General features: G+C 45.1%; 1 pseudogene; it reads right to left on the bottom strand.

The window, feature by feature from the left end:
- Window positions 1–205: 205 nt before the first annotated feature.
- LOC121021300 (ubiquitin carboxyl-terminal hydrolase 17-like protein 6) lies at window positions 206–3673 on the bottom strand (annotated as a pseudogene).
- Window positions 3674–10703: the final 7030 nt, after the last annotated feature.

Raw genomic sequence — 10703 nt, 5'->3', positions numbered from 1 at the left:
GAAATCCCCGTGCCTCCTCCCATGTGTAGGAGATTGTCAGATGGGGGGTGGTAGCAACTCTGCGGGACAAGATACAGCTGCTTGGTGGCTGAGCGATTACAGGTGGGAGAAGGTTCCTTTCCACTATCTTCTCTGCAGGCTCATGGGAGGGTGATTGTTAAGGGAGCCTAATTTAATCAACACGAGCCAATAAGGCTTCACCCACTTATCTCCTGAAAAATAAGCATTTATTTGCTGTTTACCATTTCCAAGCAATCAGCCAATGTTCACGTTGACATGTGTAGACTTTACAGAATATATATATTATTTATGCAAGTAAAAACTTTGCACAATTAACCAATTGCTGTTTACTTCTGTTCCTCCCCTTTGACACAAAAACTTGCTGAAAAGTCTGTCTGCCTTCAGTTGGAGCTGTAGTTCATCCAGTTTCTTGGTCGTTTGTCATTTCTGTGTGTGGAAGCACTGAGTTTGTTCCAAACTCCTTCTTCTGTTGGTGCATGTTTGGATATTTCCAAACACATCTTTACCTAGCATCCACACGTGAATATCTTTGGGCAAATGTACTTTAGAGATACACAGAGAGTAAGGGATGGGATGATAGGACCGTGAGTATCAGGCATTTTCACAGGGACTCCAGGTGCTCAGCCTTCTTTCCACCCTTCATGCCCGACTGGCCACCTCCTCTGGCCCTTTCAGGCTCCGATAGCCCCCCAGTGCTCCTTGGTGCTGACGGAGGAGAGAAATCCTCCAAATATCCAGTAACAAACCTAAAACTCTCCAATAACATCATCGTAGACAGCCAGCCTTATAGCTCAGTATTCTCCAGGTCAAGTTGAATGCCATATGTCATGAACACAGCCAGATAGATGGCCCCTCCACATGTCCAGATCACACATAATGTCCTACAAGGGGCCGTGAGTGAATGTTTGTGGCTGAGTGTGTATGTGTGCAGGTGTGTGCATTAAAGCCTGCACTCAGATCCCTGGACTGCTTCCCAAGACCTCTGACCCTTCTTGTTCTTCCTCTTGGTAGCTCTGGCTCTGCCTGTGAGACAAGGGACTTTGCCGATGTTTGTTGCCCTCCGAGGTGGGATGTCCCTGGCTAAGTTGTTGAGCCGGTAGATGTTTTGTTCAGGACGATCCTTTTCCATCTCCTCTCTGTATTTGGACTGGTGAGTTAGGACTGCATGGGCGGGAAGAACAAATTCTGTTTTCCTGAGGTTGAATTCGGACTTGGGATGGTGGCTTTCTTGGAAGACTCTCCACTGGTCTAACGTGATTGGTTGCACTGGTGTCTCTTCCACGTGGTCCTCCAACTCTGGAACTTTGATGCTGGGGTCTGTGTGAGCCCCCCACCCCCACCCCCCCTTGGGCCACAGCCATGTCTGCATGGGCAGCCTGGAGTGATGTGGTCTCCCCACTGCCTGGTTCACTCCCATGGTCTCTTTCCAATTCACTCGTCTGGGTGTCAAAGAAGACATAGGCATGTTGGCTCAGGGCAGAAGTCACATCACTGGTGTCATCCATTTTGTACCACTGGCCATTCCCAGCTTTGATGTAACGGAAGTGATGTCCGCTGTGACATTTCCTCCCCGGATGCACCGGCGTGGCATAGAGCAGGTAAATTATCAATCCCGCCTTCTGCTCAGACACACACTGTCACAGGTCAAGGCGCTCAGGATATCGCACTTCCTTAGCCAGTTTGCTGCGTGTGGAACCTGAGAATTATTTCAACACCAGCATTAGGTCCTTGGGGGCAGGTGTACAAAGGTAACGTCTTGGAAGCAGGTACCTTGTCTAGGCAAGTACTACAATGATAGGCATTTTCACCATCCAACTTTTCAGGCTTCACCAACTGGAGCAAAGCTTGGCTCACACTCTGAGCTGCCCTGCCATCCAGGTAAGGGTCCAAAGTGCTGGAAACGCCAGGGCAGTGGAGACACTGGACTTGAGACCTCCAGTGCCCTCCAAAGATTTGCCAGATGAGGGTGAGGTCCTCAGACAGAGAGGCTCTTGAAGTCTTGTCCTCACGCAAACGCGCTTGCTGCGTTGGATCCAGAGTGAATATCAGAAACTTATGGGTATCTTCCTGCTTGTGTGTGTGTGTGGAAGGCAGCCAGCAGTTCTGGCGGGGCCGGATCACATCTCCAGGGTGGCAGATGCCCGGGTCACGTGAGCCTGCAGAGCACACAGCACGCAGAATGGCTGCCTCCCACAGCTTCGGGAGTGCTCCTGGGACAGCATGTAGCTGGCGAGGGGTGGTGTGTACGTCAGACACTGCAGCGCCGCATTCGCATAGCACGTGTTCCCCAGGTTCTGCAGACCAGCCCCAACCACAGAAGGTCTCCTCCAACTCACAGGTTTCTTTGCAGGGGGCAGACCTATTGACATGGGAGCCCAACCGTTAGGCAGGTCGCAGAGTGTCTGCGATGATGGTGATGGCTTCTGAGGTAGAGTGGGTCCCCTGTGGACTTCAGCACCACCTATATTTGACCAGCAAGATTTGAGTTTGGGAAAGACATTGAACTGAAACTCTTCTTGGCAGTAGGACAAAACAGCCCTCATGTCTCCAGAAAGAGCTTTCATAGGATCTCCCATGTGGAGCCTCACGTTGCAGAGCGATGCTTGTCTCAGGAGACCTGTCTCAGAATGATAGCTGTGGCCCTCTCCCCAGCCCTTTTATTGCTCGCCCCACCCACACGACTAGGAACACGTCATCCAGTCCGCCACAGGCTCGAGGTGGGACGAAGGGTTTTAGGGTGCGGTCCCTCTTCTGCAGAGAGACCACTCAGCCCAGCCTGTCTCCTTCCCCTGCCTCCCTCAATGGATAGACACACATTTCAGCACTTTCTCCACCTCCCTCATTTCCATTGCTCCCTTTCTGGACAGACTGACTTGAGAGTTTCCAACTTCCCCGTGGAAATCCTTTTTGAGTGTCCACTTTGCTTTCAGAGTAATATCAAGTGAGTCAAGCACTGGTGGATATTATTTTTCCTAGGATGTGGAAGATCATTTTGCAAATTGAGCTCGGGTGTCATGTAGGAGGACTTCTTCCCCACCAGCCAGAATGCATGTGGCACCAGCAAATTATTTGGGGATGATTACTGTCCATGACTGTGCTTCTAAACTTCCTGAACTCTCTCCATATGGTCCGTATATACAACTATCATGAAGGTTTTTATAAACATATTTGTCTATCAAGGTGTGGCCTAGAAATGCTAACAAGAGACATCCTGTGGCTGGTTTCATGCTTTGTAAAATCTTTTTTTTTTTTTTTTTTTTTTTTTTTTTTTAGCTCCCTTCCCAATATGAGTACATATCCTATATCCATCGTTTATTTGCCAAATTTTAACTGGTGCTACTGGGACATTACACTGCAAGGTAGTTTTAGGTTCACTTGTTTCAGGACACGTTTGTTGTGGATTTGTGACATTGATACACAGTTGGAGGTTGGAATTTGGAAATGCAGGGAGCAGTGCACCCTCATTTAAGCTGTGGCTTTAATGTGTCAGTATCTGTCACTCAACCAGGTGTCAGAACAGCAGGGTCCACCGAAATTGTGTTTTTCCCCCTCTATTGTTTGTTTTTATTTTTCTACTGTTTATTGAGAGAGAGAGAGAGAGAGAGAGAGAGAGAGAGAGAGCCCACGTGGGCAAGCCGAGGAGGGGCAGAGAAGAAAGAGAGAGAATCCCAAGCAAGCTCCATGCTGTTAGTGCAGAGCCCAACGTGGGGTTCAAACTGATAAACTGTGAAAACATGACCTAAGCTGAAATCAAAAGAGTTGGATGCTTAATTGACTGAGCCCTCCAGGCTCCCCTTGTTTGTTTGCTTTTTGACTTCAAGTTTTTATTTAAATTCTAGTTACTTAACATGTAGGGTGAGATTGGTCTCAGGATTAGAATTTAGTGATTCATCACTTACATACAACAGCCAGTGCTCATCACAAGCGCCCTCCATAATTTCCATCACCCATCTAGCCCACCGCACCCCCCCCCCCGCCCACCTGCCCTCCATCAGTTAAGTTTCTTCCCTGTAGTTAAGAGCCTCTTAAGGTTGGCTTCTCTCTGTGTGTCTCTCTCTATCTCTCTGTCTCTCTGTCTCTCTCTCTCTCTCATCCCTTCCCCTGTGTTCTTCTGTTTGGCTTATTAAATTCGATATATTTTTGAGTGGACAAGAGAATTCTTTCACACATGTTACGATGATCAGGTCCTTTTAGAAAATGAGTAATGCTGGTGCACCATGTAATTTGCAATGACCAAAAAAAAAAAAAAAATCATATCTGGAAGTCATAACACTTGGGAAGAGGAGCTACAGCTTAAGAATTGAAGACACCAAAGTCTGTTTCTCCTCTTTGGTAAATAGAGGCCAAGAAATATAGGAGCACTTTGCCTGGCCCTTGTCACTGGCTTGGCTTCAGAGGGAATGTGCCCCGAATAGCATCTTGATTTTGACTTCTCATCTCCAGACTGTGAGAGAATAACGTTCTCTCCTTTGAAGCCACCAAGGTTTTGGTAATTGCTTATACAACCTCTGGAGATCAATAAGATGTCTTAACCGGAATACCCTTCATGATATTTCATTTTTGTAATTGAAAGAGTTCAAATTGACTAAATGGATTTTGGATCTTGAAGACTTAATCAAAAGAAATTAGTTTTGCTTTTTATTTTATCTGAATTGAGGAGAATCTTAGGGAAAATGCCCACAGAGCAGTGCACATTAGCCATAAAGGAAATAGCTTCAGAAATATCCACAAATATAAGTCAACCTGTAGAAATATTGGTATCCAACCTTCTCTTCCTGAGTTGACATCGGCATCACACACACGCACACACACACACACACACACACACACAGACACACACACAAACACACACACACACTTAAGTGAACTAAACCTCATGTTCCCAGATGGCGGAACAGCATGGAAGTTCTCGGCTTCTCTCATCCCTGAAATGCAGCTAGGTCAGCACCAAACCATTTTGGGCACATAGCTAATTGATCTGAGGATTAACACAATAATCTGCACAACTTGAGCCACAGCACTTGGCGGGTACATGGTGTGAGAGGTGAACTGGGGGAGAGAGAAGCCACAGAGGGTAGGGAGCTGTTTTTGTGGAGAGAGGACAGAGAAGGGGCGGGGGATGGGGGGAATGTAGAGGGAAAGCACTCCACCCAAAAGTAGCTAGAGAGAAAGAGTAGAAACACCCACCAGTGACTGAACAAGAAAAGGAGAAAGGAGAGGGTTTTAATACCATTACGACTCTACAAACAGGGGCGTGCAGAGTCTGAGGTTTCAGAGGTCAGTGCCTGGCCATGCTCTGGTGGGGAGGAGGGGCGAATCCCCAGGAACAGGCAGTTGGCTCCAAGGAGTCTGTGGGCCACAAGGGGAGAAGTAGTTCCCCTGCTTGGAGGGCATGTGGTAGAGGCCATATGGCTTCCCCACAGGCAAAGATCCCAGTGAGCCCCAGAGAACAGCCACGTTTGCTGGTATTAGAACAAAAATGCCAGAGTTCAGTAAAACCTGGTGCGGGCTGTGTGTTGTGAATTGCCATACTCTCTGAACCTCTGCTGCTGTGCGATTGCATGAACTTTTTCTGGGGCAAGCAGGCACCTGGCCACAGTCTCTGAACCTCTGCTGCAGCGGAATCACACGAATGTTGTCTGTGGCAAGGTGGCACCTGACCATTGCTCAGCAAGACCCTGCCCCAGAGAGTCAGAGTGGGTCCAAGCTGCAGGGGCCTCAGGAGTTAAGGGTTTGGAAACACAGCCTCATCTGAGGTAAAACTCAGGAGGAAGGTCCTGCCTGGCAGGCTGACAGGTTGGACACGGGCAGTATAGAAGCAGGGAGAGGACGGAAGCTGGAGACAGACAAGGGGTGCTTGACTGAGGGTCGGTGAAAGCGTAGAGTTCCTGTGCCAGAAACTAGGAGGCTGGGTGAAGCCATTTACACCTCTCCTGTGCATGTGCATACATGCGCACACGCACCACACGGATCCGCAGCAGTAAGCTAAGCAGCGCCTCCTAGTGGAGAACGGAGCAGTTACACCGAGCCCTGCCCAACTGCACCAACCAAGCCCTGGAGGACCACCAGAAGTCACTCCCGCTGCTTAGTGTATGGACTATAGAGTGCTTCATAGTTTGAGTGAGGAAACTAGGGGAAACGTGAGGTAAATTCATTCGGGTTTCATTCTGTTTACTGGTCCGTCTAGTTGTGGGGTTTTTTTCCTGCTTTTGTTTACATTGCTATTTTTTTCTCCCTTTTCTTTTTCTTGGATAAAGCAAGAGAAAAGCTTCTTTTCATTTTTCTTTAAATTTTTCTTGAAATTCTTTTTACTATGCTTTTTTATTTTTTGGTAATTTTTTCTCTTTCTTCATTTCATTTTATTCTATTTTATATCCTTTTTGTAGTTTTTAAACTTTTTCTTACTTTTTTTTCTTTCCCTTTTATCTCTATTTTGTCAAGCTTCTTTCAGCAACCAGACCAAACACACCTAGGGTCTAGATTCCTTTATTTGATTTTTTGTGTTGTTTTTAACTTTTAACTTTTCCATTTTATTAATTCTTTTTCTTCCTGCAAAATGACAAACGAAGGAATTCACCCCAAAAGAAAGAGGAAGAAATGACAGTCAGAGGCTTAATCAATACAGACATAAGCAAAATGTCTGAACTAGAATATAGAACCACGATAATAAGAATACTAGCTGGGCTGAAAAAAAGCATAGAATCCTTTTCTGCGGGGGTAAAAGAAGTAAAAGCTAGTAAGGACGATATTAAAAATGCTATAACCGTGGGGCACCTGGGTTGCTCAGTGGGCAGCTCAGGTCATGATCCCATGGTTCATGAGTTGGAGCCCCGCGTTGGGCTCTGTGCTGACAGCTCACAGCCTGGAGCGTGCTTTGGATTCTGTATGTCCCTCTGTCTCTACCCGCCCCCCACCCCTGCTCATGCTCTGTCTCTCTGTGTCTCTCAATAATAAATAAATTGTTAAAAAAAATTTTTTTACAGGAGTAACCCCCAAATCATAGGAGTCCCCGATGATGAAGAGAGAGAATAAGGGGTAGTAGGTTTTTGTGAGCAAATTATAGCAGAAAACATTCCTAATCTGGGGAAAGACCTATCAATATCCAAGAAGCACAGAAACTCCCATTAGATTCAACAAAAACAGACCATGACCAAGGCGTATCATAGTCAAATTCACATAATATACAGACAAGGAAAGAGTGATGAAAGCAGCAAGGGGAAAAAAGTCCTTAACTGTGGGGAATAAGCTTAGGAATCCCCTGAGCTTACACCAGTGGGTTAACAAGGCATAAAGAAATAGAAAGCCACAGGATGAATGCCTCCGAGATTAGGTAAACAAGATTAGGTAAACAGGGCAAAGGCCCCCAGTATAGGACAAAGGTGTAGGAATAGGAAATCTCAAGATGAAAACATCCAAGATTAGGTATTCAGGGCGGAAGCGCCCCCTGATCTAGTACAATAGCAGAAAGCTGCTTTCACATGAAGGAAGGAAGGAAGGAAGGAAGGAAGGAAGGAAGGAGGGAAGGAAGGAAGGAGGGAGGGGAGGAAAGGAAGGACAAAAAGAGGAAAACAGGACTTTAGACCACAGAAGGGCAAAATTGCCCAGAGCTGAGCTAATTAGCAAAAGAAAGACGCCTTGTTGACCCTGAGGTAGCATGCTCTGTCTTTCTTATCCCCTAGACCAGTTTAGGTAAACAGAGGTGGTGCCTCACGTCTGCTGTAAACAACCTTCTGGCCAGTGCCAGGATTTTGTTTTGTATTGACCCAAACCCCTAACAGCACATATCTTCAAAATCCCCTTTCCCTCACACCCATGAGTTAATGTTCACGATTGCATTGTCCCTTTGTGCACATCCATCATGCTTGTAAGCCTCTGATCCTGACAACAATGGAGCAAGGACCCTTACTCGGGGCTCTTGTCTCCTCCCGGACATTAGCCTCTCTCTCATTGTAACCCTACATCCGTTCTCTTTCTGGACAAGACAGAACTCCAGACCCAGAGTCTATGACACTTAACCTCTATGGGAAAACAGATCAGGTTCTCAACAGACCTATCCACAGAAACTTGGCAGGCCAGAAAGGGGTGGCAGGACATATTCAACGTGCTGAATCAGAAAAATATGGAGCCAAGAATCCTTTATCCAGCAAGGCTGTCATCCAAAATAGAAGGGAGATAGAATTTCCCAAACAAAAAGTAAAAGAGTTCATGACCACTAAACCAGCCCTGCAAGAAATTTTAAGGGGAACTCTCTGAGGGGAGAAAAGATGAAGCAAAACAAAATAGACCAAAAGTAACAAAGACTGGAAAGGAGCAGAGAACATCACCAGAAACTCCAAACTCTACAGGCAACACAATGGCAATAGATTCATATCTTTCAGTAGTCACTCTAAATGTCAATGAACTAAACGCTCCAATCAAAAGAAATAGGGTATCAGAATGGATAAGAAAACAAGATCCATCTATAGGCTGCTCACAAGAGATCCATTTTATTTTTTTAATGTTTATTTATTTTTGCCAGAGAGAGAGAGAGAGACAGAGACAGAGACAGAGCATGAGCGGGGGAGGGGCAGAGAGAGCGAGGGAGACACAGAATCCGAAGCAGGCTCCAAGCTCTGAGCTGTCAGCACAGAGCCCGACACAGGGCTTGAACTCACAGACCGCGAGATCATGATCTGAGCCAAAGTCGGACGCTCAACTGACTGAGCCACCCAGGTGCCCCACAAGAGATCCATTTTAGACATAAAGCCACCTTCAGATGGAAAGTAAGGGGATCGAGAACCATCTATCATGCTAATGGTCGCCAAAGGAACCCAGAGTAGCCGTACTTATATCAGACAAACTAGATTTTAAAATAAAGACTGTAACAAGACATGAAGAAGGGCATTATATCATAGTGAAGGTGACTATCCACCAAGAAGATCTCACAATTGTAAACATTTATACCGCCAGTTTGGGAGCACCCAAGTATATAAATCAAATAATCACAAGCACAATGAAACTCACTGATAATAAAGCCATAATAGTAGGGGACTTCAACACCCCACTTACAACAATGGACAGATCATCTAAGCAGAAAATCAACAAGGAAACAATATCTTTGAATGACACATGGGACCAGATGTACTTAACAGATATATTCAGAACATTTCATCCTAAAGCAGCACAATATACGTTCTTCTCCAGTGCACATGGAACATTCTCCAGAAGACATCACATACTGGGACACAAATCAGCCCTCAACAAGTACAAAGAGATCGGGATCATACGGTGTGTATTTTCAGACCACAATGATATGAAACTTGAAATCAACCACAAGAAAACATTTGGAAAGGCCACAAATACTCGGAGATTAATGAACATCCTACTGAAGAATGAATGGGTTAACCAAGAAATTAAAGAGGAGATTAAAAAGTACATGGAAGCCGGGGTGTCTGGGTGGCTCAGTCGGTTACGTGACCATCTCAGGTCCGTGAGTTTGAGCCCTGTGTCGGGCTTGGTGCTGATAGCTCAGAGCCTGGACCCTGCTTGGGATTCTGTCTCCCCCTCTGCCTCTGCCCCTCTCCCACTCGCACTCTCTCTCTCTCAAAAATAAGCAAACATTTTTAAAAAGTTCATGGAAGCCAATGAAAATTATAACACGACAGCCCAAAACCTCTGGGATGCAGCAAAGGCAGTCATAAGAGGTAAGCATACAGCAATCCAGGCCTTCCTAAAGAAGGAAGAAAGTCTCAGCTACACAATCTAATCTGCCACCTTAAAGAGCTGGAAAAAGAACAGCAAACAAAGTCCCAAACCAGCAGAAGATGGGAAAGAATACAGATTAGAGCAGAAATCAATGATATCGAGGAAAAAAAAAAAAAAAAAAAACGAAAACAAATAAAACCCAGTAGAACGGATCGATGAAACCAGGAGCTGGTTTTTTGAAAGAATTAACAAATTGACAAACCCATAGCCAGATCGATCAAAAAGAATAAGGACCCAAATAAATAAAATCTCGAGTGAAAGAGGAGACATCACAACCAACACTGCAGAAATACAAACAAAAGTAAGAGAATATCATGAGCAGTTATATGCCAGTAAATTGGGCAATCCAGAAGAAGTGGACAAATTACTAGGAATATCTAAGTGACCAACAGTGAAACAGAAAGAAATAGAAAGTTTGAACAGACCCATAACCAGTAATGAAATTGAATCAGTAATCAAAAATCTCCCAAAAATCGAGTCCAGGGCCAGACGGCTTTCCAGGGGAATTCTACCAAACATTTAAAGAAGAGTTAACCCTTATTCTTTTGAAGCTGTTCCAACAAATAAAAATGGAAGGAAAACTTCCAATCTCATTCTACAACACCAGCATTACCTTGTTTCCAAAACCAGACAAAGATCCCACTAAAAAGGAGAACTACAGTCCAATATCCATGATGGACATGGATGCAAAAGTTCTCAACAAGATACTAGCCAACCGGATCCAACAGGCATTCAAAGAATTATTCATCAGTATCAAGTGGGATTTATACCTGGGATGCAGGGCTGGTTCAATGTCCCCGAATCAATCAATGTGATACATCACATTAATAAAAGAAATAATAAGAACCACATGATCCTCTCAATAGATGCAGAGAAAGCATTTGACAAAGTACAGCATCCTTTCTTGACCAAAAAAAAAAAAAAAAAAAAAAAAAACC

This window comes from Herpailurus yagouaroundi, unplaced genomic scaffold (assembly GCF_014898765.1).
Source record: "Herpailurus yagouaroundi ecotype Mexico unplaced genomic scaffold, PumYag 294, whole genome shotgun sequence".
Classification (NCBI taxonomy): domain Eukaryota; kingdom Metazoa; phylum Chordata; class Mammalia; order Carnivora; family Felidae; genus Herpailurus; species Herpailurus yagouaroundi.
The sequence above is the reverse complement of the archived record's forward strand: the minus strand, read 5'-3'. Positions and strand labels throughout refer to the sequence as shown.